The sequence below is a fragment of the Pongo abelii genome, chromosome 5 (genome assembly GCF_028885655.2).
Source record: "Pongo abelii isolate AG06213 chromosome 5, NHGRI_mPonAbe1-v2.0_pri, whole genome shotgun sequence".
Lineage (NCBI taxonomy): Eukaryota > Metazoa > Chordata > Mammalia > Primates > Hominidae > Pongo > Pongo abelii.
The window spans coordinates 34,815,671-34,842,734 of NC_071990.2; the positions used below are offsets into that span (position 1 = coordinate 34,815,671).

At 53.8% G+C, this 27,064-nt stretch overlaps 1 pseudogene; it reads right to left on the reverse strand.

The window, feature by feature from the left end:
* Window positions 1–6,296: 6,296 nt before the first annotated feature.
* LOC129060213 (interferon-induced transmembrane protein 3-like) lies at window positions 6,297–27,058 on the reverse strand (annotated as a pseudogene).
* Window positions 27,059–27,064: the final 6 nt, after the last annotated feature.

Here is a 27,064-nt window from a genome sequence, read left to right on the forward strand (position 1 = left end):
GAAGAGGAGGAGCCAGCGGGAGCCAGACACCCTCCTGATATCGCTGTGGGAACACCTGGATGAAGCCGCCATTCCCTTTTTCTGTCATTCAAATGGACTTGAGTCCCTCCTATTTTGGTGGAGAGAACCCCCATCCTTCGGAGGCCAATTTCAAGAGCTCTCTCCTCCAGAAAGCCTTTCCCTGTCCCCTCCAGTCCTTGCAGACCTCACAGTCCCAAGTCTTTGTTCTCTAATTCTTTCCCCAGTATTTCTTATTTCTTTCTTCCCAATATTTTAACTCCTTGAAGGCAGGGATTCTAGAGCGGCTGGCAGCATCAGACCCAACACACCAATTTCTGGAGCAGTTGGCCTGAGCTTCCTCCCCACACTGGTCCTCTCTGGACACTGGCCCACCAGAGGCAAGTGTGGAGAGCACCGGGTGGAACTCAGGGCCCACGTCTCGGTTTCTGTGCAGCGCTGCCACTGACGAGCGGCGGGATCACGAGCGAGTCTCAAGCACTCTGGGCCTCCCTCGCCTCCTCTGTGAATGGCGATAATAACACTTGCCCTGCTGACCTTGTGGGTGGAGCACTGTGATGAGCAAATGTCAAGTGGCAGTGGAAGCGGACATGCTTTGAAAAGGGCAGTCTGTCTGAGCCAGTCTGCTGGTCGGATTCCTGCCTTCCTAGCTTTCTTTCTGCCCCATCTGCCTGCGCTCCCATCCTCGCTGCGTCCTGCTCTCTGATGAGCTAGACTGGGGATGGTGGCAGAGACAAGGCTGGGATGTATGCCAGCCACAGGACATGCAGCTGCCAGTTAGTTCCCGACTGACACAAGGCCCCACCCTCAGACCCAGGCTCTAGCTGTGAAAAGGCTGGACAGCCTGGGGGAGGGTGCCCTCTGCTGAGGCGTGAAGAGCCTGAGGCTGGTCACCTAGACAGGGCCAGAGGGGACAGGATGGGCAGGAAACCTGGTTGATGGGATCCCAGAAACCACCCAGCCGTCTCATGGTACAAAGACCTTGGGACCAGAGAGGCTAGGGACCAGGCCCAAGGACACACAGCAGGGCTGGGATCTGAATCCAGACCCTGATCTGTGCTCCCACATGACATGCATTATCTCATTCAATCCTAGCGAGTCCACAGGGGTTCATCGCCTGCCTCACTCACAGATAGGGAAAAGAGGCTCACTGACATTCCTAGTCAAGCCTGGATAATGGCAGAGGAAGGATTCAGGCTGGATCTGTTGGAATCCTCTTGCCAGGACACCATGTTGCAGCTGGATGGTGAACAAAGGGCTGGGAAATAGCCCAGGGGGTGGCGGCTGTGTTCTCAGGGCCATACTACGAGGCACTTCCAGCAACTGCAGCATGCCAGGGCCCCTCTTGGGCACACTTGGGCCACGACACATTGCTCTGCCCAGACCAGCATCTTACTCTGTGCGGCCAGGCCCTAAACAGGCACTGAGGCCAGGGTGGCCGGGCACAGCGGCTGGGCACAACCCGCTCTTGAGGATAGTTCAAGGCCTGGTGGCCACAATTGCTCAGGGTCTTCTTGCCTCAGAGGGCAGTGATGACTCCCAAGGGTAGCCATCTGCGGGCTTACTAGTTTCATGAACACCTATTAGATGCTGTCACAGTGAGTGACCCTCTCCATTCGAGGGAAAAACGAAAGGTGGAAGAACTTCAGGCCTCGTTTCATCAGTGCCATCTCCTACCCCTCTACAAACTGACTCCTCAGAGAATGACCCCAAGCTCCTGATGGGGGCCGAGCAAATGGACCCCAAGCTCATGATGGGGGCTGAGCAAATGGACCGTTTCTTCCTGTAGCCAAGGGCTAGCTGTACCCACCCCCATTGCCGATTCATACCTGGGAGGCCATCTGAAGAGGCCTCATCCCATCCCAGGGCCCCAGCCCTTGGGGTCCTCAGAGTTCCCGTGTGGACCCAGCCAGGCAGGGCTCGTGCCAGAGTTAGGCAACAAGCCTGAGAACCCTGCAGCCCTAGCTTGAGGGACAGACAGGACACACAGATGGCATCCTCTTTACCACCTCCACCCCGTGATGGGGAGCAGGGTGGCCTGTGCCTGCCCGCATGAATCCATTCCCTCCACAGGGATGTGCTGGAGGGCTACTGGGGGCCAGGCACGGGTCATTGCATATAGCAGAGCCTCATTGGGCTTACATTCTAGAGAAGGACCAGCAACAGCAAAGGTGCAAATGAGTAAATTGCATAGTATACTGGTGGGCGATGCATGCACGACAGGAAGGGCCTAGGATGCCTGGAGCGGTGGGTGGGGTGTGGGAGCAGCACTGAATACGGTGGTCAGGGCAGATCCCTTTGGGGAAGTGAGATTTGAGCAAGGCACGAAGGAGGCGAGGGTGTGAGCTCTGCAGGTCTCTGTGCATTCTGGGTGGCGGGAGGCGACGTGAGAAGGCACTGTGGAGTTAGATTGTGGGGGCCTTGAAGTTCTGGCTGCTTATTTCCCGGGTACCCTGGCCAAGCATCTCGCCTCTCCCGTGCTCACTGGGAGCCAAGTGCCACGCTGGTTGCTTCAGAACAGTTAGCTCATTTAATTATCTTAACGGCCCTTTGAGGTAGCACCCCTATCGTTAGCATCTCTATTTTAACCTCAGGGAGGAAACTGAGGCACGGGGGCGGTGGAGGAGCTTAGTACTTTGCACATTGAGGGGAGGAGCCAGGATCTGGTGCAAAGCCCCACTCTTAGCCACTACTGCTTATGGTCTGGTGTGTCTGCTGCCCCTCCCTGACCCACCCCCGACAGAGCACCAGGTGCACCCCCAGCCCGGCAGGCCCGTCGTGGGGGGTGGAGGGGCCCCACATCACTGCTCACACCCTAGAGCTGACCGCTGCCTTTCCCCGATTAATGCAGAGCCAGCCAGGCCTTACAAAACCGCAGGCCCAGATAAGAGCACAATCGGAACCTGTTTTGCTCACAGGCCAGCTCAGGAGCTGGGCCCTCTGGGTGGTGGGAAGTTGGGGGGGAGGCTGCTGGCAGCACTCTGGCCCTGTTATCAGTAGCCTTCTCCCCCCGCCCATTAGCCCCTTTGAAATTTACCCATCTTATCAGAGGTGCGAGCTTTCCAGCTTTTGGAGGGAGGGCTGTTATGCCTTTGTGTCCAGCCGCTGCCTTCCGCCTCTGCCCGGAGAAGACTACGTCTGAGGGTAGGGAGGGTAGTGGGGTGGAAGGGGTGGGGACTTGTAGGGGTGAAGGGCCTGGCCCTCCAACCCCTAGGGGGCCCCTGCAGTCACACACATGGACCTCGGCAGCCCCATCACTGCCAGGTGGGCACTTCCTGGGCACTCCTTCCCTCCTTGCCGTGAACAGTGCACACTCACCCTAAGCCTGCAGCACCCCCAACTCTCATCCTTCTCTTAGCCAAGCGGTGAGCACAGCTTCCTCCCACTCATGCCCCTGTCCAGCTTGCTCAGAAACTCAGGCCTGATCCTGGCACCCCCCCCCGCCCCCCCACCCCCGTCACACCTTCAGCAAATGTTTATTGAGCACCTACTACACTCCAGGCAGGGCGGGCACGGCAGTCAACAGGACAGACCAATCTCGCTGTCCCTTGGAGCTGACGTGCTAGTGCTGGAAACAGGGTAAATAAACACAAATAAGTGGATATAGCGTGTCGGGAGGTGGGAACTGCTGCAGTGGGGCCAGAATGAAGCAGGAAAGGAGCATGGAAAGTGTTGAGGGCAATTTTAAGTGTGTTGGGTGGAGTGTGGGGGTGGCATTTGTTTTGTTTTGTTTTTTGAGACAGAGTCTTGCTCTGTTGCCCAGGCTGGAGTACAGTGGCGCCATCTCAGTCTCAGTTCACCGCAGCCTCCGCCTCCTGGGTTCAAGCGATTCTCCTGCTTCAGGCTCCTGAGTAGCTGGGATTACAGGAGCCCGCCACCACGCCCAGCTAATTTATTTTGTATTTTTAGTAGAGATGAAGTTTTACCATGTTGGCCATGCTGGTCTCAAACTCCTGACCTCAGGTGATCCACCTGCGTCCCAGAGTGCTGGAATTACAGGCGTGAGTCACCACGCTGGCCTTCAGGTGACATTTGATTCAAGACCCCAAGGAGTCTAGCCCTGTCCCACTGTGGAGTTAGAATCACAAACACAGGAGGGAAGAGCCAGGAGATGGAGATCCACCAGTCTAACATGCCTCCTTTTTTCTTTTTTTTTACTGAGGCTCAGAGAGTACAGTGAGCTGCCCGAGGCCACACAGCATGATGGCAGCAGAGCCAAGCAGGAGTTAGAGCCCAGGATTTCGGTGGCCCAAACAGGACCCTTCCCCCTATTCCTGCTGCCCCCAGGCTGGGGCAGTGCCAGGGCCCTGGGCAAGACAGTTCTGGCTGTTTCAGGATGAGGAGGGAGGGAACTGAGTATGGGGGTGCAAATGTCCACAGCCATTTGACTGCCTTTTGCAGGACTTGTTTGGAGCTGAGTTGGGGCTCAGGTGCTGGTGCAGGGACTGCACAGTGTACATGGATGGCGTTATGACCTGAGGCCTGGCTTCAGCACCCCAGCCCCCTCAGAGTCTCAGCAGCCCCTGCCTGGTGTCAGTCCTCTGTGCCCCTCACTTCTAGTCCACCAGTGGCCTGACCTCGAGGACTTGTTCTTCCAGGAGAAGTTCCTTTCTATGGCCCCTCCCTCCTGTCTCCCACCCTCTCACTCCCAACATGCACATGCCCTCCTGTGAAGGGATGAGTGGCCTGGAGGGGAGAAGGGAGCAGCCTTGGGCATGGTGGAGGGTGGGGTCATGAGCCAGGATGGATGGGCACTCCCCAGGGGCCTGGCTCCTGCTGGATGAGCTTTAAGGAGACAGATGAGAAGTGGGTGCCAAAGGGAGCTCGCTACTGGGCTGCTGTGCGTGCTGTCATCTCTGGGCCCTGGGGAGGTGGCGGTGTTCAGAGGCCCTCAGGACAATGTTCCTATTGAGATGGAGAAGCCTAAGGCAGTTAGGCTGTTGGGGAAAGAGCACTGAGTCTGGAGACTGAGTTCAAATCCCAGTTCTGCTGCGTTCTTGCTGAGTGTCCTCGGGCAAGTCACTTCCCCTCTCAGCCTTAGTCTCCTTTCTTGGTGAAAGAGGATCAAGGATCCCTTCTTCAAAGGGATACTGTAAGGAGGGAAGGAGGAGAAGCACAGCACCTGTCACGCAGCCGGGACTCTGTCACCAGCAGGCTCTCTCCCCTCAGGGACCTCCGTCTCACCCTCACCTGATTACAGCCGGAGTTTAGGGCCACGCAGACTGGCACTCAGCAGGTGACAAGCACTTCAGAGGCTTTTTTCAGGACCTCGGGTGCACACTGGATTAACCATAACCCTTGGTTTATGACACATACTCCCCAGGATCCATGTGTGGCCACCTCTTAATTTTTAATAATATAATGAATACTGGGAACCGACTGGCAACCCAAGATGACAATTATTACCAGTAATGTCACATGTATCAACTCACTTATTTTTCTTCTCAGTCTTATAGTTTTGTGTCTACACTGTCCCCATTTTACAGAAGAGGAAATTGAGGCATAATTGAGAGTTCAGGGCATCCTCTCTGGGGGACGATGCTGAGATGTACTGGGTACACTCTTCCCACCAACTCCTCCTGCTCTGAGCTCCAGGCAAACGGAACCCTGAGGGATGACATCATCATATGACCTCCACTGCATCCTGCCATGTTCTGTAGCCCCTTCAAATCCCAGCCAGCCCCTCTCTCCATGCAGGGCCCCACCTTCCATAACACTGACCCCTAGGGTGAGGGGGCCTCAGGGAGGAGCCTGCCTGGCCCTGTGCTCCCTGCCTGCCTGGGCCTCCCCTGGCTCCTCTCAGCCCCCCAGTGACCTCCCAACCCTGCTCAATGACACAAGAGCTTGGTGCTCCTAACACTCTCATGTCTTCCTTCTAGGTGGTGCCCAAGAATAAATGAAAGTAATAAATAGGGGCCAGGTGTGGCAGCTCACGCCTGTAATCCCAGCACTTTGGGAGGCTGAAGCAGGGGGATGGTTTGAAGCCAAGAGTTTGATACCCGCTTGGGCAACATTGTGCGACACTCATCTCTACATAAAATTAAAAAATAAATTAGCTGAATGTGGTGGCCTGGGTCCCCGCTACTCTGGAGGCTGAGGTGGGAGGATCATTTGAGTCCAGGAGGTTGAGGCTGTAGTGAGCTATGATCACTACAGAGCAAGAACCTACCTCAAAAAAGAAAGAAAAAGAAAGGAAGAAAGGAGGAGGAAAGGAAATAAAGAAGGGAGGGAGGGAGGGAGGGGAGGGAGGGAAAGAAACAAAACAAATCAAATTAATGAACAAATAAATGAGCCAGGAGCGGTGGTTCACACCTGTAATCCCAGCACTTTGGGAGGCCGAGGCAGACAGATCACATGAGGCCAGGAGTTTGAGACCAGCCTGGCCAACATGGTGAAACCCCGTCTCTACTAAAAATACAAAAATTAGGCAGGCGTGGTGGTGCATGTCTGCAATCCCAGCTACTCAGGAGGCTGAGGCATGAAAACTGCTTGAACCCAGGAGGCGGAGTTTGCAGTGAGCCAAGATCACGCCACTGCACTCCAGCCTGGGTGACAGAGTGAGATCCTGTCTTAAATAATAAACAAACAAACAAACGAATGAATGAGGATGGTGGACGGGGGAAAGGGACATTAAAGGAAAAGAAATCACTGCGTGGCTCTGAGCACTGGGGTGGACAAGGAAGGAAGGTGGGACTCAGTGTTGAAAGACGCCCCTCTGCCAGCTGCCACACTCAGGGAGCATCTGTGCCCCTTTGGTTGTGTTGGACTGATCCTACTGCCCTTGCCCTGTCCCTGGCCTGAGACCTGCCCCTCCCCCACGGCGACTTCCCAGGCAGAGTGACAGCCAGAGTTCCCAGGAACCATCCTAAGCCGATACAGCTAAAGCTGCCCCACAGGGCCTGGGCTGGGCAGGACACTCCTGCCAGACAGCAGCACCACCACTACACGAAAGTGCTCAGTGCCGTCGCCTGCTGCTGGGGATTGGGTAGGGTTGGGGTCCACATGCAATGCCATGGAAAGCAACCTCTTCCCCACACATGCGGGTCTTGACCTGTATGGGTGGGTGCTGGTCACTTCAGAATCTGCTTAAAAGCTATGGAACCTCAGAACACACACACACACACACACACACATGAAATCCCAGGAACTCACAGACTGCCCCCCAGCCCAGCGGAAGCACCTCCACAAACCCCAGATTCAGAGTCCCCGTCCTGGATTGTGGGTAACGTGTGGGCAGGACTGTTGGACTCACCTCCAGCTCACAGCACAACAATGGCATGCAGTAGGTGTTTACTATGTGCCTATTTCAACAAATCAACAGATACTGACTTGTTGGATGAAGGAAAGGACAACTGGGAGGACCACGCGCTGGATCAAGCCAGAGTCAGGGGAAGGGAATGGAGGGTGAGGTGGGGGCTGCGCCTCTGCTAACCATCCCCCATGGCTCCCGCTGCCCTGTGAGAAAGCACGAGGAGTTTGTGGGGCAGGAAGGCCTTGTGATCCTGCCCCAGTCACCCATTTTGCTTCACTTTACAACCATGTGTGTTGGTTCAGCCCTAGAGGCTGCCAGCAGCTCTCGTCAAACATTTACTTATTCTAACATTTACTGAGATGTTCTAGGCACTGGAGATACAACCGTCAACAAAACAGGCCCTGCCATCGTAGGGCTGACAGCGGCTCTTGCTTCAAGACTTTTCTTTCTTTTTTTTTTTTTTTTTTGAGATGGAGTCTTGCTCTTGTCGCCCAGGCTGGGGTGCAGTGGTACCATCTCAGCTCACTGTAACCTCCGCCTCCCGGCTTTAAGCCATTCTCCTGCCTCAGCCTCCCAAGTAGCTGGGATTACAGGCACACGCCACCAAGCCCAGCTAACTACTGTATTTCTTTTTTTAGTAGAGACGGGATTTCACCATGTTGGCCAGGCTGGTGTCAAACTCCTGACCTCAAGTGATCCACCCGCCTCGGCCTCCCAAAGTTCTGGGATTACAGGCGTGAGTCACTGCGCCCAGCCATATCCGGCATTATGAAACAGTCCTCCTTGTCTGATGGCCTCCTGGTCTGGGAGCCCATAGGGACAGGGTTCTTTCTCACGTGCCTGGCATCCTTGGCCCCCAGTGCAGTGCCTGGCAGATAGCTGTGCGTGGACTGAAGGAATGAACAGGATGGATGGACTTTGCTGGGGCCGGGGGTACCAATGGTGAGGCAGGAGGTGAGTCAGGGCTGGGGCTGAGGTGGGTCTGAAAATGTCCCTGAGGAGGGCAGCGGGTGTGGGGCTAGGTTCCCATGTAAGATCTGATTGCCTTGGGCAACAATGGCCACAGGCTTGTGGGAAGAAGGAGGATCGGGGAGGGGTGACGGGGAATAGGATTTGCTTCCTGGTGCGGGGTTTCTAACCGCTTCCACCTCACCCTGGGGTTCCAGTCAGGGGCACCACTCCCCAGAAATGACTCAAGCCTTGTGGAGTAGGAGCGGCAAAGGGGAAGAGGGTGATGCAGACCACCCAAGTCAGGCCCTGGGGCTGGGGGACACTGAGCTCTTACCTCCCTGGGTGGTGACTCCTATCACCAGCTCCACAGGAGGGGCTGAGACACAGCCTGCCCTGTGCTCGGACCCCAAGACAGGCTCAGAGAGAGTAAGGGGTCTGCCTGAAGTCACACAGCAGGGTCAGGGCTTGACTCATAGAATCTTTTCATTCTCAGGCAGCACCTGCCCAGCTCTACGGGGCCAGGGAGGCGGAGACGGCTTCTCTGAGGGTCCCCCCTCCTAAGGGAAGGGCAAGCCAGGCCTGCCTGTGAGGGCACCACCCCACTTGCAGATGAGCAGGGGCCTGGCCCAGCTGTGAGGACAGAGGGTACTAGTGGAAGCAGGAACAGGACGGAAGGCTGGTAGGAGGAAATCCATCACCTCTCCTCTCCCAACCCTACTGTCCCAACCATACGACCGACACCCACTACCCAGCTCCTTCACCACTAGGGAAGCCTCCCTCCTTCAGCTGCCATCCTTAAGGAGGGGAAAGGAGACAGGGAGAGGGAGGATAGAGACTGCGGGGGACCCTGTCCTCAGGCATGTGGGAACTGTAAAAATAGGAGGGGGTGTGTGCGCCCAGTGTGACTCCCCTCCCCAGAACTACCGACCTCAGAGCCCGGAGGAGCCTCGGGCTGAACCTGTCTAATGATTCATTTTACAGGGATGTGGTGGAGGCCCAGAGACGAGAGAAGCTTGCTCAAGGTCACACAGCACTGTGTCTGTTGAGCCTCTGGAGTGTTTTCTTTGTACAAGGCACTCTTCCACGTGCTTCACACATACTAACTCCAGAATCCTCCCCACAACCCTGAGACAGGTGCACTACTATGATCCCTATTCTACAGATGGGAACACTTTGAGGCACGGAGAGGTTAAGGAGGTTGCCTGAGGTAACACAGCTTGTGAGTGGGGCAGAGCTATATGGGAGCCCAGGCAGCCTGGCTCCAGAGCCTCATGCACAACCCCATGCTTTGTTGCCTCTAGCTGGAGTCACCAAGTAGGAGTCTTGGTCTCGCCTTGGCTTCTGCCTGCTGGGTGCCTTCAATTTGGTCTTTCGTGATCTCTGTGTCTTTATTAATGTAAGAATATTACTATTTGAATTTATCGAACCCTTTGTGGTGCAGGCACTGTGGACTCATGCTTTTCTACATATTACTTCGGATAATAACCCTACAGGGTAGGTATCATACTCCCATCTGCAGATGAGGAAACAGGCCCAGAGAGGTTCATTAACTTGCTCAGGGACACACAGCTAATAAGAAACAGCCAGAACTCAAGGCCAGCCAGGCCATGACTCTGTCCTGCCCATACAGGAGCCAACTTGAATGAGGGGTCCCAGGGTCAGCTGATCCCAGGAAGGTTGTTCTGTCCAGACATTTTCTCCACTTTTGGAGATCTCTTGCCATCTGTGCCCTTCATTTGACCCAGCAGCCCTGCGTGACCTCAGAAGCTGCCCCCACCAGCCCCCGCCGGCTGGTGACCCTTAAACTCTTCTGCCCTCTTGACACAGCTTTTGCGTCATGTCAGAGAAGCCAGGATCCCCGCGCCCAGTCTGGGACGCAGTTGGCAGCAGCTGCAGGAAGCAGGACCTGCCCAGCATCTCGGGTGTCACTCACAAACCTCCCAGGTGTCGCTACCGGCAGGTGAAGAAACCTCACACACCACCCCACCCTCCTCCTTCACCCCCTCGCTCCCTCACTCACATAGTCATTCGTTACTTCCTTTTATTTATTTATTTATTTTTGAGCTCGGGTCTCACTCAGCCACCCAGGCTGGAGTTCAGGGGTGCGATCATAGCTCACTGCAGCCTCCAACTCAAGCGATCTAACGATCCTCCCACCTCAGCCTCCCAAGTAACCAGGACCATGGGTACACACATACATGGCTAGTTAAAAAAAATTTGTTTTTTTTGTTTGGTGGAGTTGGGGTCGTGCTACATTGCCCAGGCTGGTTTTGAACTCCTGCATCAGCCTCCCAAGTAGCTGGGACTGCAGGTATGAGCCACCGTGACCTTGGGAGCTCACGGTCTGACTAGGGAGCTGAGAACAGCACCTGGCACCCGGCAAGTGTCAGGGAAACAGGGACAGGGATAGACAGGAAGAACTCCAGGAGTGGGAAGAGGGGCCACGGTGGGGGTCTGAGAGGCTGGGAGGCTGGGAGCCGGGCTGTAAAGACTGGGCCAAGTCTTGGAGAGGTGCGAGGAAGGGGAGGGAAACAAGCATGTGCTGAGCGTTCTGTGCAGCGTTTCTCACCTGTGAGGCACATACATGAATGAGGCGGGGTGGACAAACAACTTCTGTGACCTCAGGAGAGCCCCTTCATCTCCCCAGGCTCAGTTTCCTCAGGCATGGAGACAACAACAGTGCTGACCTCTTAGGTTGAAGATCAATCTTTGCACGAACACGTGGACAGCAGAGAACACATAGTGAGTGCTGTGAGGGCTGGGGAGGCCTTGTATAGCCTGCCGAGTTCTCACAACAACACTTTTTTTTTTGAGACGGAGTCTTGCTCTGTCACCCAGGCCGGAGTGCAGTGGCGCGATCTCAGCTCACTGGAATCTCTGCCTCAGCCTTCGAGTAGCTGGGATTACAGATGCACCACCACGCCCAGCTAATTTTTGTATTTTTAGTAGAGACAGGGATGTTGGCCAGGCTGGTCTTGAACTCCTGACCTCGTGATCCATCCACCTTGGCCTCCAAAAGTGCTGGGATCACAGGCATGAGCCACTGCGCCTGGCTGTACGACCCATTTAGAGACAGAAAAATGGAGGCAGGGCAGGGGCTGTGCAGTAGCAGAACTGATTGGCCTGCTTGACCAGGCGTCCTACAGCATTTGGGGCCAGAATGGGTGGGAAGTCTGGGGATCAGAGTGTGGTAGGGCTGGAGACCTCGCAGTCCAAAAGCCTACCCCAGAGGGGTCAAAACCTGGCTCTGGCCCCAGCTCTGCCTCCAACTTGCTGTGCAACCTCAAGCTCCTTTCCCTCTTCGGTGTCAGCCTGGTCTTCTAAAGGCCAAGAGGCTGTGTTAGACAGTCTGTCACTAGGTCCCTGGTTGGCGCTCCCAGCACATGCACACAGGTGCCTCCCACTATAGGAAAGCCCCCACCTGCCCCTCACAATCTACTGTCTATCACTGTCCCCAGCAGCACTGTCACATCGGGCAGGCTGGACAGGCTCTTTACATACGTTGTCTCATTTCATCTGCACACACCGTTGTGAGGGAGGTCTCATTTCTCACTTACCGATGAGGAAACTGAGATCCAGAGAAGGTAAATGGGCAGCGAAGGCCCCCAGAGAACAGGTGAGTGGGCAGAATGAGGGGCCAAAATCTCCATGCCCCTGCCTCTCCCAGGGTAGGCGGCCCCCTGGCCTAGTAGAGACCATGGCTGGCTTGTCCTTCAGCCCCCACAGCAGGAGGGAGGTTTCAGAAAGGGCTGCCTCTCACTCTGCCAGTCACCCACACACCCGCCAGAGCTGCTCCACCTGGCTGGGATCTGGGGCCTCTCGGCGCCGTCTTTCCCTGGGTCAGCCTTTTCCCACGACGGGGCTGCACGAGTGTATCCTGAGTTGCAGCAGCCATCTCCTCTGCACTGCTCCATCAGCAAGCTTTTCTGGGCTCCTCCAAGGAGCATGAGCCCTGCCTTCTGGGAGGCCCCATTCTCTCTAGGTGAACATCAACCTCACATCGATCCCAGGTGGTGGATGCTCCCTCACTTTACAGGTGAGGAAACTGAGGCAAAGGGGCGTTTCTGTTACCTCTTGGGTGGCACAGCACAAAAGCAGAGTGGGGAACCACGTGCTCGACTCTCTCCCAACCCACACGAAACAAAGGAAAGCAACAGCAGACAGGAGGGAACTTGTACAGGACAGACCCTCCACACCAGAGGAAAGGAGAACACAAAGGGAGAAGAAAGCCCGAGTCCCTGGGACTGAGGTGTGGGCAGGGGGTGGTCAGGCTGAGGCACAGGTCTCCTGGGACAGGCTTTTGATCCGCTGCAGGTCCTACCACACAGGGGGCAGGCACTGTACCCAGCCCACCTCCAATCCCCTCACCAACCCTGTTGTTCCCATTGCACAGATGGGAAAGCTGAGGCCCAAGCTCCATCCTGCAGGGCCCTCAGAAAAGAAGGGTAAGGGGTATCTGGCTGAAGGGACAAGTGAGTTCCTGGCAAGCCAAGAGGAGGGGACATGGACCCTCCAGGCTTCCTGCCCTTGCCCACCCCAGGAAGGATTAGCCCCCTCACTCACACAGTAGCGGGAGGCAGTGAGAGGACAGAAGGCCACCCTTCAGCTGGGGCCTCCCAAAGCATCCTTTCAGTCCTCACAGCCAGCCAAGGAAGGGGCTGCCGAGTGCTTATCCCATTTCAGAGGGAAAAACTCGAGCTCAGAGGTCGCACAGCTGATTGGAAGTGGGTCAATTTGCCTCTCCAGAAGAGGAGGAGGACCAGAGAACTGAAAGGAGAGAGAGGAAGGAGGCCAGGCGCGGTGGCTCACGCCTGTTATCCCAGCACTTTGGGAGGCCGAGGCGGGTGGATCACAAGGTCAGGAGATTGAGACCATGGTGAAACCCCGTCTCTACTAAAAAATACAAAAAAATTAGCTGGGCGCGGTGGCAGGCGGCTGTAGTCCCAGCTACTCGGGAGGCTGAGGCAGGAGAATGGCATGAACCCAGGAGGCAGAGCTTGCAGTGAGCCAAGATCGCACCACTGCACTCCAGCCTGGGCGAGAGAGAGAGACTCCGTCTCGGAAAAAAAAAAAAGAGAGAGGAAGGAAGATGAGGAAGAGAAAGGCGAGAAGGTGGCCGAGGTCTCAAGACCTCCCAGCTCTCCCAGCTCCCTGCCCAGACTGGCTTCCCTCCCCCTTCCCAGAAAGGAGGAGCCCACTCTAAACTGCTGCCCCTCACACCTGTCCCCAGGCATGAGGCATCCTTCAAGGGGAACGTGCTGCTGTGGTCTCCAGCAGGGTGTGGCCTCCTGGGAGGGGCTGTTTGTTCCCGGGTAGGCCAGGTTCGGGGATGGCTTTATGGTGCCATCTGGAAGATGAGGCCTGGGCGGGCCTAGCTGGCATAGGGCCAGGACAGGGAAGGGGGCACCAGGCACAGTGGGGAGCTGCCCCCCCACCCCCAAGCTGTTGCTTGGCCCCGAGGAGGGCGGGGGCTTCAGTGAGCCTGAGTCCAGCATAGTGTGACCCTGTGAAGCAGGAAGTAGCTCCATTTCATGGGTAAGAACACTGAGGCCCAGCAGATCAGCAAACTGCCCAAGTTCATACCTGGCCAGCAGGTATGAACTCAGGCCAAGTATAAGTGACATTACAGCCTATGTCCTACCCACCTCTCAGCACTGCCATACATGGGTGCTGGGGGCAAACGGCAGGTCTGGGTCAAAGGACCTAGCCCAGACACCCTGAAACCTGGAGCAGGGTCTCAACCTCCTTGGCACTCCATTTCCTGTACTGTAAATGGGAGATAATATACTACTCCTTCTGGACAAATGAGAGAAAAGTGGAGATTGTATTTGTGCACACTCTCAGAAGGATAGACAGCAGTCCCAGGGACGGACGTGAGGGTGTGAGAGAGGGCTGCTGGTTTTTATCATGGGGATGTATATGATACCCCTACAGCACTCACTGCTGCCACAGGACAAAGTCCTCAACCGACATTGATGACCCTTGGCTGCAGGATCCAACCCCAGCCCCCGCAGCCACTGCCCCTGTCCAGGGGCAGGGACAGGGGGTTGAGCAAGTTACCTCCCGTCTCTGAGTCTCAGTCTTCTCAAGGGTCAGGTGGTGATAAACATTCTCTATAGACTGTCTGTGTGAAGCTCTAGGGAGCTCCTGCCTGAGAACACGCATGGCCTGTGCAGGTGAGGCATTAATACGTAATAACAGCATCAACACCTTCAACACTGAGTTCATTCCATCTTCTTAAGGGCCTCAGAGGTACTGTGTCCAGAGACAAGGTCGGGAGCTGCAGGACTTGCAGAAGGAGAGAATTCGGGGAGCCGGCCAGTGTCCTTCCTTCCTCAGCACGCTGAGCATCTTTCTCCACCAAGAAGGATGTTCAGGGCATAGTGGCTGTGCCCTGGTGGTGAAAGGGCTGCTCGTCCCACATAATCAGTTTGGGTTTAGGGCTGGTTTCCCTCTAAGCCCAGACAGCTGCCGGGAGGACCTGTCCCGGGCATGGAATGTTGGGGTGCGGGGGGCCCTGCCTGCCTTCCCCAGTAGATCTTGGAGTTTACCACTCATCTGCACACCCACAGCCCAGCCCACTAGGGAAAACTGTGAAGGGGGCCACAGTCCTGGACCCTTGGCATTTGCTGGGTCTCTGGACCCAGCAGCTCCTCTGAGCAATCCCGGTACTAGGGCAGGACTCCCCCACACCCTGGGATCTCTCCTCCCTTCTCCAGGCTTGGGCCTGGCCCCAGGCTGAGGGCCTCAGTCCCTGACATCTGGAGTGTTCCATCTGAGCTGTGATCTGAGGGGTCCTCCCCTGCCCCTTGAGGGTCTACAGCCCTGAGTTTCCGGGCCCCTTTCCTGAGGGCTACCTTCAATACACATTTCCCGAGTGCTGACTGCACACCTGGTGCTCCCTAGCCACCTGCTTTATCTCTTCCATGCTAAGCTGTTCATCTTCCTGGCACCAAGAGCCTGAAAGGATCTTCAGGTTTGGTCTGTGCAATGCCTGTCTGTCCCCCATCAGAATATCAGCACCTTGGGGGCAGGGACTGGGCCTGGCTTGTTCACTGTTGTCTCCAGCTGTGGGCAGCACTACCCCTCAAATCAGCTTCCTAGAGAATCCATACCTGCTTCCGGTCCCTGCTGAGTAGGGAGAGTGGGGGCCGTGGCAAGGCCTCACCCCTCCGCCCCCCTCTGGGGGATACCATAGGTTGGTGTTCTGAGTTCTCCAATCTTCTCCTTTCACCTGAGCAACCCTGGGGAGTTTGTTACTGGCAATCCCAGCAGGTTAGATAATGAGCTGTGGGCTCCTTATCTAGCTGGGGTGCGGTGAGGGTAGAGGGCCCCAGAGGTGGAGAAAACAGCATGAGTTTTATTTTTGCTTGTTTTTTTGAGACCGAGTCTTGCTCTGTCACCCAGGCTGGAGTGCAATGGTGCAATCTCAGCTCATTGCAACCTCCGCCTCCTGGGTTCAAGCTATTCTACCTCATCCTCCCGAGTAGCTGGGATTACAGGCATGCACCACCATGCCCGGCTAATTTTGTATTTTTAGTAGAGATGGGGTTTCTCCATGTTGGTCAGGCTGGATGTGAACTCCCAACCTCAGGTGATCCACTCACCTCGGCCTCCCAAAGTGCTGGGATTACAGGCATGAGCCACTGCACCCGGCCAGCATGCAGTTTTTTTTTTTTTTTTCCACCAGAAACACGTGCACTTTATTGAATGCCATTGTAGAAAAGTGTGTGAAGATAAAGGGCTGATACAGGACTGGGCTCCGGGGGCAGGGCGAGGAATGGAAGGTGGAGTACGTGGGATTCACATCATGGGCAGAGCTCCTGGCCTGGATGATGCCTCCTGATCTATTGATAGGCTTGGAAGATCAACACCCGGATGACGATGAGCAGAATGGTCACGAGGATGTCCACAACCAGGGCTCAGATGTTCAGGCACTTGGTGGTGGAGGCATAGGCCTGGGCCCCAGTCAGGTCGCCAACCATCTTCCTGTCCCTAGACTTCATGGAGTAAGCAAATGCTATGAAGCCCAGGCAGCAGGGGTTCACAAAGAGGGTGTTGAACAGGGACCAGACGACATGGTTGGGCACGGGGGTCTCGCTGCGGATGTGGATCACGGTGGACGTCGGGGGGAGCAGGGTTGTGGGGCGCCCTCAGCACAGCCACCTCGTGCTCCTCCTTGAGCATCTCATAGTTGGGGGGATGGCCGCTGTTGACAGGAGAGAAGAAGGTTTGGACAGTGTGGTTCATGGTGTCCGGCGAAGACCAGCGGTGGTCGGGTTACTAGGATGGTTCTCAGTGGGCCCTCCCTTTCCCCAGTAGTTTCGTTTTCTCAAGTTTCCTCTTCCTGGCATTTGTCCAGCATGCAGTTTTTAAGATCAGAGATGGAAGAGTACAGGGCATGTGTAGGGAAGAGAGTGCTAGTTGCTTCCCCAGTATCTGTTTTCTTCTATTTTTTTAAATTATTTATTTTTTTAGAAATGGGGTCTTGCTCCATTACCCAGGCTGGAGTGCAGTGGCACCATCATGGCTCACTGCAGCCTCTAATTCCTGGGCTCCAGTGAGCCTCCTGCCTCAGCCTCCTGAGTAGCTGGTACTATAGGCATGTGTCATCCCATCCAGCTGATTTCTAAATTTTTATTAGGGATGAGGTCTTGCTATGTTGCCCAGGCTGGTCTCAAACTCCTGGATTCCAGTTATCCTTCCTCCTCAGCCTCCCAAATGCTAGGATTACAGGTGTCAGCCACCACAGCCGGCCTCCTTTTATGGATACAATAATGACAGCATTTCTTGCAGATAGAAGGAACAAGTAGCCAAGTTCTGGCCCATGGGATATACATGAAAGTCATCAGGTGGGGATTCTAAGACAGTTCCTTATAAATGGGGCTGATTCAGTCTTTCCTCTGTGTCTGGAATGGGGATGTGATGTCTGGAGCTGCAGTAGCTGTCTTAAGGATGGAAGCCAGCCCTGTACATACCCTCAGACTTTACATCTAATGAAGGAAAAATAAATCCCTATCTTGTCTAAGCCACTATTGCTCAGGACCATGCTACTTGCAGCTGAATGCAATTCCCAAGTGATTCAAGAGGGTCTATCAGGCCGGGCACGGTGGCTCACGCCTGTAATCCCAGCACTTTGGGAGGCCGAGGTGGGCAGATCATGAGGTCAGGAAATTGAGACCATCCTGGCTAACATGGTGAAACCCCGTCTCTACTAAAAATACAAAAAGTTAGCCAGGCATGTTGGCGGGTGCCTGTAGTCCCAGGTATTCAGGAGGCTGAGACAGGAGAATGGCATGAACCCGGGAGGCGGAGCTGGCAGTGAGTGGAGATAGCGCCACTGCACTCTAGCCTGGGTGACAGAGCGAGGCTCCGTCTCAAAAAAAAAAAACAAACAAAAAAGAGGGTCTGTCAGTATCTCCTTCTTTGCCCTCTCCTTTGCTAAGATGGCCTTAGGTGACTATTTCTCTTTAAGGGAGGCTTCTCAGAAGCAAAGTGAACAAAGGGAAGGGAAGTGGCCGAGATATGGAGCCAACCCTAAGAGGAGGTCGGGAGTACTTAGGAGAGAGGTCCTCCAGAGATGACACAGGCCTCCCACTTGAGTGTCCAGGAAGGGTGGAGGGACCCCAGACTCAGCTCTCATCCACTATTTCCCTCAAAAATAAATTTGCAGATGAACATGTAACATACGAGGCACAATCAGATCTCCAGTAATGTTACTTATCCTCCCAAGTACACACAGCCAATATTTGAAAATGCTTGGCTGGGTATGGTGGCTCACACCTGTAATCCCAGCACTTTGGCAGGCCGAGGCAGGTGGATCACCTGAGGTCAGGAGTTCAAGACCAGCCTGGCCAACATGGCAAAATGTGGTCTCTACTAAAAATACAAAAAATTAGCTGGGTGTGGTGGCGCATGCCTGTAATCCCAGCTACTTGGGAGACTGAGGCAGGAGAATCACTTGAACCCAGGAGGTGGAGGTTGCAGTGAGCCGAGATCATGCCACTGCACTCCAGCTTGGGTGACAAAGCAAGACTCCAGCTCAAAAAAAAAAAAAAAAAAAGAAAGAAAAGAAAAAAGAAAATGCTCAAATGTCCATAAACCATGCCAGAGTTTCCCCTATTGCCACCCTTGGGTTAGTGCCCTGGACTGATGCTGTGGCGGCCCTGGGGTGAGGGTGACCAGGCCAGAGGCATTGCTGTGAAACTGTTAGGCCCTGTGACCAGACCACAGAGGTGGTCTGTGGCTCCCCACCTCTGGGGAGGGATGGCCACAGAGACTCCCCCCGCTGGTAAGGACGGGCCTGCGAGGACAGAGAGGGCTCAGGTGGACAGGGCAGCTCTTTATCTAAACCTCATATCATGTGGGTGAAGAGACGGCCCAGAGAGGATGAGTGGCTCCTTCAAAGTCACACAGCACTAAAGGCAGGACAGGTGCCAGAATCTGTACAAAATCCATAGTTGGCATCTGAATACAATGCACACCTGTTTTTTTGCTTTGTTTTGGCTGTTCTTCTTGCCTGAAATACTCTTCTCCCAGATATCCATGATGATCACTACCCTCGGCTGCTTCAGACACCACCTCAAACATCACCTTCTCAGTGAGGACCTCCCTGACCTCTCATTTAAAGTTGCACTCCCAGCCAGATGTGGTGGCTCACTCCTGTAATCTCAGCACTTTGGGAAACCAAGGTGGGAGGATTGCTTGAGGCTAAGAGTTCAAGAGCAATCTGGCCAACATAGTGAGACCCCAACTCTGTTTTTATTTTTTAAATTCTATTATTTTTTGAGATGGAGTCTCACTCTAATGCCCAGGCTGGAGTGCAGTGGTATGATCTTGGCTCACTGCAACCTCCGCCTCCCAGGTTCAAGCGATTCTCCTGCCTCAGCCTCCCGAGTAGCTGGAATTACCAGTGCATGCCATCACGCTCAGCTAATTTTTGTATTTTTAGTAGAGACGGGGTTTCACCATGTTGGCCAGGCTGGTCTTGAACTCTTGACCTCAAATGATCTGGCCACCTCAGCCTTCCAAAGTCCTGGGATTACAGGCATAAGCCACCACGACCAGCCCGACTCTATTTTTTAAAAAGGTAAAATAAATGATTAAAGTTGCACTCCCAACTCCCCTTTTCTTATCTTCTCTTCTTTCTCCCTATCATCTTTCATCACCTGATTTACCATATGTTTTACTGAACATCAGCTCCATGCTGCAGGGATTTTTGTTTTTGTCTGTTTCACTGCTGTATCCCCAGCACCTAGGGCACTGCTGGGCACAAGGTAGGTTAAGTCCGCAATATATATTTATTAACAGAACAAATAAATTAGTATCAACCTTCGCCAATAGTGTTACCACAGGTGAAGGGCACAATGAAAATGCTTGAGTGGCTTCTTCTAGTACAGAAGTGTCCTTGAACGCATAACCCATCCCCGTGGACACACTGTGCTCTGTGTGCCCATCGTGTCCCGTACCCGCTGCCCCAGGACAGGAGCTGCAACCCCTGAGCTCACAGACTTTGCTGATCTTTTATGAACCAATACACACCCTCAGAAGGGCACGGTTGACAAAATATGTGCTGCTGTTAGGTGTCTATTCATTGTCAAATACTCAAAAGTAGCTATGAATTCTGAAAGAAAATCTGCCTAGAGAGGAACTAGCAAGACATCTTTGCTCAGGAGTGAGGCCTATAAGAAAAAATCGAATATCCCGCTCTAAAAATTAGAAACAAGCCTTGTGTGAAAATGCTTTGTGATGTGCTGTTTCATATCACAGAATGGAACCTGTGTTTTGATTCCAAGGTTCACAACACTCTACAAAGCTTAAATTTTTTCTGCTGCTTTCTTTGTAGAAAAAACAAAGGCTGCTTTTCCAAGCCTTTGTGATCATGGCCCTCTATTACTGTGAGGTGTGCACACATATGTTACTGGATATTTATGTTATGTAGTGGTCTGAAGTCAGAGAGCTTCAGTCTGGCCACTTACTGGGTGACCACGGGGCTGAGCACCAGTTTTGCTAACCTAATAAATGAGAATAACCATGGCACTTACCTTATCAGAATAACAGCTCCTCTTGTGTGAGCTGTTGACCAGGAGGGCACACTCAGGAGCTGCTGGGGCTCTGGGCATACTCTAGATCTTGACCTGGGCAATGGTTATGCAGGGCGTGCATAGGAGAGAAGTCATCAAACTGAGCCTGTTCTGTGTTCTTTACTGTATGTAAATTATACCTCAATAACAAGGAAAAATTAATTCTTACTTCTGGAGGTTGTGAAGATGGAATAGAAAGAATGTAAACTATGCCTGACTTATGGAAAAACAGTTTTAAAATGACTATACAGTGTGAATGTGTCCATGTGTGAATGTGTGAGCTTCTGTGTGGCTGGTGTGAGATTATGTGACCCTGTGGGTGTGATGTGTCTGCGTATGAACTAAGGTAACGGTAATGAGTGTGCACCTGGGTGTCAGTATGTGGATGCACATACATGTATTGCATGTGCCTATGTCCCCATGTGAGCAGTGCACAGAACTGCACAGGTATGCTGGATTACATGCTTGTGAATGGCTATGTGCATGTGCAGGTATGTGGAGGCTTCTGTGCTCTGAAACTACACGTTCTACACAAGACAGAGCCTGAATCTCAAGCCAGTGGCTCTGGGACCCAGCTGTGCTCCTTACATGAAGTAAAGTAGGGGCTGGCTAGCAACAGGGTGTGCTCCCCGCCTCTCCCTCACCCAGAAGGAAGCAGGAGACTGAAGGCCTGGATAAAGGTTCCCAGCTCCCCCTCCCTTCCCACAGCTGCAACTTCTCAAAGATGCAAATTACCCTCTGCTCCATGCAAACCAGTCCTGAGAGCCAAGGTTGCTTCCCCTCAGGCCCAACCACTACCACTATGATTGGACCCCGCTGGACCCTAGCTGCCCAGCCTGGGGATGGGAGCCAGCTGGAGTCGTTTCCTGTTTCCCAACCAGTCACTGATGTTTTTCCCCCTGGGGTGCCTTGGCTCTCCCTGCTGGCTCAGGTGTTGTGGAGAAAGCCTGGGCTAGGAGTGGTCCACATAGACTGTGGGACTCTGGGGAAGGTAATGCTGTCTCATCTTTGGGGATGCTCTGAATGGCGACTGTACTATCCCAAAACACTGGAGCAAGGCCTGGCTCTCCCAGACCCTCCTGCCTGGCATATTTGCTGTGGGGCTCACTCACAGGACCCTTAGCCTACCTGGATTCCCTATTGGTGCTCACTTTTCCCATCTCCTAGGTCCTGTCTCCCCATCAGGGACATGTGTCTTCATCAGCCCTGGATGATGTACATCACAGGGCCCAGCAGGGGTTTGGCACACAGAGATTCCCTCCCAACCCCCCCTGACAACTCCCCCAAACCCACCACCTCTCTGCAGGCATCCCCAACCCCAAGCCTTCATCTCCATGGCCATGGGGCCCATGGTTAGAGTGTGCGCAACTATCAGGAAGATGAAATGTGTGGGAGAGAGGTGGGAGAAAGCAGGAGGAAAAGTGAAGAAGGCTGGGCATATTGGCACACTGTCTGTAATCCCAGTGCTTTGGGAGGCCGAGGCAGGAGGATCACCTCAAGCAAGGAGTTCAATACTAGCCTGGTCAACATAGTGAGATCCCGATTCCACAACAAATTTTTTAAAATTAGCTGGGTGTAGTGGAGTGTGCCTGTGGTCCCAGTTACGTGGGAGGATTGCTTGAGCCAGGCGAGGCTGCAGTGAGCCATTTGAGCTGTTTCATGCCACTGTACTCCAGCCTGGAGTGACAGAGAAAGACCCTGTCTCAAAAACAGAAACAAAAACAAAAACAGAAGGAAACAGCATGAAATCAAGAGCTGGAGGTGTTTGGAAGGTCTGGGTGCTATTCGACACCAGCAAATATCATGTTGGTGGTGCCCACCTGTGGCCCTGGCCTCCATTCCTGGCCCTGGTACTTACACAGGTCCTTGTGGACACCTGGATGCAGATGTGTTGGCCCCTGTACTCCACTCTCAGAAGTGGTAAACCGCAGTGGTCAAAGCAGTTCTCAGGCATAGGTTTTTGGGCTATCTTTTTTTTTTTTTTTTTTTTTTTTTGAGACGGAGTCTCGCTGTGTCGCCCAGGCTAGAGTGCAGTGGCGCAATCTTGGCTCACTGCAACCTCCGCCTCCCGGGTTCACGCCATTCTCCTGCCTCAGCCTCCCGAGTAGTTGGGACTACAGGCCCCCGCCACCATGCCCAGCTAATTTTTTGTATTTTTTTGTTTTTAGTAGAGACGGGGTTTCACCGTGTTAGCCAGGATGGTCTCGATCTCCTGACCTCGTGATCCACCTGCCTCAGCCTCCCAAAGTGCTGGGATTACAGGCGTGAGCCACCACACCCGGTTGGGCTATCATTTTCACCCACAGGTGCATCTGTGACCCCCACCCCTCTCCAGGTGCCCCTGACACTATCTGGGGTCTGAGCTGAGCCATTTGAGCTGGGGTGGGCAGTGTCCACCTCCAGAAATCAGGCCAGTACTGCAGAAGGCAGGCCCCCAGTCTCTTCTTCATTCAGCAAGCGTGTATTGACAGCCCACTGCATGCCGTTGCTGAGTGCAGCCACCTCTCCTTAAGAGTAAATCAGATCTCCTCGACCCTCTTCCAGGATGCTCCTTTCCTGCATCCCTGTATCCCAACTCCCACCCCAAACCAAGAAATATTCATAAAGCAAGGGTCTGCCTCAGATAAGAGCTGTGGTCCGGAGAGAGACCCCTGAACAGGCTACACATTTTTTTGATTCTGCCTCCCAAACGCCCAACGTCCCAGTCCCCTCTCTTCGGGGGCCCAGGCCTTGACATCTCTGGCAGGTCATAATATAACAACGGTCACCCCATACTGGACACTTACCATGTACCAGGTATATGATGCTAAACATTTATATGATGGTTTTAATTCTTATGATGCTTCTGGGGTAGAAACTATCCTCATTTTACAGATTAGGACATTGAGGTTCTGAAGCCTACAAAAACTGACCACAGTCACATGGCTGGTAAGCAGCACAGCCTAGATTCAAACTGAAGCTCACCCACCTGGGTGGAGGGCAGAGGCAACACTTGTCCTTGAGGAGAGGGAATTTGGGAAACCCTTGCAGGGGAGGCCAGGCCAGGGCAGTGTTCATCCTTTTCAGGTGAGGCCTGGGCCCCATGGCGCCCTCTGCTGGCCATAAACACACTCCCCACACCAGCTGAGGCGGCCATGTTCCTAGCACCCCAAGGACCACTCAAGCTCCCACAACGTGGCTCAGCGCAGCCATAGCCTGAGACAAGGATTTCCTCACAGCTCAGCTGAAATTCCTCCCTGGCCCTTGCTGTGTCCCAGTGCCCCATGACTGAGGAGGGAATAGGGTGCAGAGGGGAATAGGCTGCTCAGAGGCACTGAACCGTGGCACCCCAGCCCATCAGGGATCCAGGGTGTCTTGACTGTTGACCAGGGCTGGGGCTTGGTGCAGGTGAACATGGCCCCTGCAGGGCTTCTTTCCTTAGGCCACAAGGCAGACACAGTCCCCCTCTTTTCTCAGGCTTCTCCCTCACAGCCCAGCAGGAGGAATTTCTAGGATTCGGTTCCAGAGCCCCAGACTGGATCTTGGGAGGAAGGACCACAGGAATTAAACTAGGCCCTACTGGGGCTCTGGTTCCACTCCTCCATGTGCTTGCAGCCTGGTTCCTGGGTGGTGTCACCCCTGGCCTGGACACCATCCATTCCCTCTTCTACTCCATAACCGTCTGCTGTGACCAGCAGGGAGTGGGTGGGGGCACAAGAGTCTAAGGAAAAGGACAGAAGAGAGGTCAACTGCAGCCAACAGAGCTCTGAGTCTGAGGAGGGGTCTTCTTGGTCAGAGATCCTTGCAGAAGGAGTTGGGGCAAAAAGTAGGCTTTGAGGGAGCAACAGATAAGGTCCAACGTTTCACTCCTTTGATAACCTCAACCAGTGCTGAGGCTTTAAATTCCACCTCCCTCTGAGGACTCCCCCTCCCCGCCCCTGAGCTGTAGCCTTGTATATCCACGCTGCCAGCCTGGCCCCTTCCTTGGATGCCTGCTGAGCATCTCATACTGAACAAGTCCAAAAAGAATTCCTGATTTCTCCCCTCAAGTCTGCTCCCCATGTGGTCCTGCCTCTTAGCTAACAGTAACTTGTCAATCTAGTAAGTAGATCTTAGTTGCTTGGGCCCAAATCTCAGGGGTTGTTTCTCTCTCTCTGCTCACCCTCTACATCTAACCCATCAGCAAATACTGTTGGCCCCACTTTCAGAATGTAATGAGGATCCAACCACTTCTCACATCCTTCGCTGTCACTCCCCAGGAACCACCTTACTAGTTTATCTGCATCTACCCTTTCCTCTACAGTTTATCCTCAACACGGCAGCTAGGGGGATTCCAGATGTGCTCCTCCCTCTTCTCACAAACCTGCAATGGCTCCCATCTCACCCAGGGTGAAAGCCAAGGCCACTTCAGTCACCTCAAGGCCCCACACAACCTGACCTCTTCAGCGCTCTGACCTCATCTCCTGCCCCTACCCAGGACCTCTGCACCCGCTGCGCTCTGCCTGGAGGTTCGTTCCCATTCCAGGTATTCACAAGGCTTAGTCTCTGCATGTTAGTTAAGGCTTCCCCGACTGTCCCATATCAAATAGTTATCCTCTCTTCCTCATCAGAACTTCTATCCTTTTTCTCCATAGTACCTGTCACGTCCTGACACACTACATTTGTGTTCCTTGTTTGTCTACTACAACTAGAACACAGCTCCATGACAGCAGGGGTTTTTCTTTTTTGGTTACTGCTATATCCCAAGCACCTGGAATAGTGCCTAGCACATAAATGATGTTCAATAAGTGAATGAATTAACTAAGTGCCAAGAGGCAAGGGTGGCAGAGCTCTCCCAGGCCGGGCTGGGGCAGTAACTGGGAAGCCCCTATTCTCTGAGGCACTGATCTCCTTTCAGCCTCTCCAGTACACTGCCCTCTCCCATCTTCCTGCAGGCTGTTTCCTCCAGCCCTCTCCCATCTTCCTGCAGGCTGTTTCCTCCAGCCCTGTGCCATCCTCCCATTCTTCAGGTCTCAGCTTCAGTGTCATTTCCTCAGAGAAGTCTCCCAGACACCCCTGGACTAAGTTAAGGTCTCCTACTCCATGCTCCCCAAAGCAGCTTTATTGCCACTCGTAAGGAGTCCAGACACTTAGAGGTGTTAGTTGCTCACAAACTGAGCACCAGGCTTATCTGCTCTTGATTGCCTCATCTGGATGGCTGTGGATTAAATGAGGTGATCCATATAAATAAATTGTTGAATAGGAATTGGCCAATAATGGTCAGGCAATATTGCCACAATTACAGTGGATACTCAGACATTTGTTGTTTGTGACAGAAGGGCAGCACACCAGAAATCATGGTTAAGCCAAAAATCACAGCCTGAATCAACCCTGGGAAATGCTGGGGAACCACTGCCCACATTTTAAACAATACTGTTCCCGGTGACTTTGGCTCCTTCAAGTCCTAGTGGGCCTGGCCAACACACCCCTGGCTAGCGTCCCACAGCCTGGGTGGATTCTGGGGGGTGGGGTGGGGGTTGGACCTCCCGTGTGGTTGGAGGACCAGCAGCATCCATGGGAGCTTGCTAGTAATGCAGCATCTTGCTCCCTTCCCTAAGACCTGTTAAATCAGAATCCGCATCTTCACACATTCAAGATTGGAAAGCATTTCCCCAGATCACAGTGTCTCAGAACTAAGGGCTAAAAAGGATATATATATATATATATATGTATTTTTTAAGTTTCAGTTTCTGGTTTCTATACTAATACATCTTCAGTCAGTCATGCTCACTGGCCAGAATCCATTCTCTGAACACCCTTGACCACCAAACTCACATATATTCTCTCCTATCTCTAAGCAGTCTTGCCTGTTCCTTCCCGATTTCCAAAATCTGGGGCTGCCATGAGTGCCCTCATGCCTGTTCTCTTGGCAACCAGACAGGGCTGGGCACCAGGTGATGTCGGGGAAATGGCTGGGTCACAGCAAGCAGGTGGCCTTCTCAGGAACCTGCGTGAGAAGGGCCTGAGGGAGGGGCCTTCTCAGGAACAGGGTGGGAAGCACCCAGATACAACCTGAGCTGAGGCACAGAGGAGACTTGAGAGTGCCTGTTTGCTCTGCCAGAAGGGCTGGGCCCGGACCACTGCAATTGCTTCCCTGCCATCTCCCAGACTCAGCTAAGAGCCCCCTCCCTGTCACCCAGCCCCCGTGGGAATGGCTCAGGCCAGGAGCTACCATCAAACTAGCTCCTTTCTCCCAGGGCCTGGTGACTCCTTGACAGGTTACAGCCCCAAAGACAAACAGATTCTGCCAAGCAAATAACTGTTCAGCAGTGGGGGTGTTGGGGAAGGCCTAGGAGTGGGTCTGAAGCTGCCAGAAGACCCAGGTGAAGTGGGGGGTGGGCTCCCCTGCAAAGAACAAACAGCTGTGGGGACCTGGAAAGAGGCAGGATGCAGGTACACTGTCACGGGTGAGGGCACTCACCCCAGGGGTCTGTGGCCAGTCTCCCAGGCTCTTTCACTCTGGGCTCTGTATCAGGCTGCTCCCTGAGAAAGAAGAGTCTTGCATTCAGGCCCTTGGGGCAGGGAACCAAACAATGCTTGCTGGCTGATCAGCTAACTTGGCTGATATTCCTTTGTGCTGGAGATACAGGTCATTTGGAGGCAGTTTCCTTACCTTCCTGGTCACTGGGCACCAGAAAGGGCAGGAGACCCCATTATAAACCCAGGACTAATTTCCCAAACATATAATGAACCTCAGGGTCTCAGTTTTCCCATCTGCAAAAGGGAAAGGCCCAGAAACCAA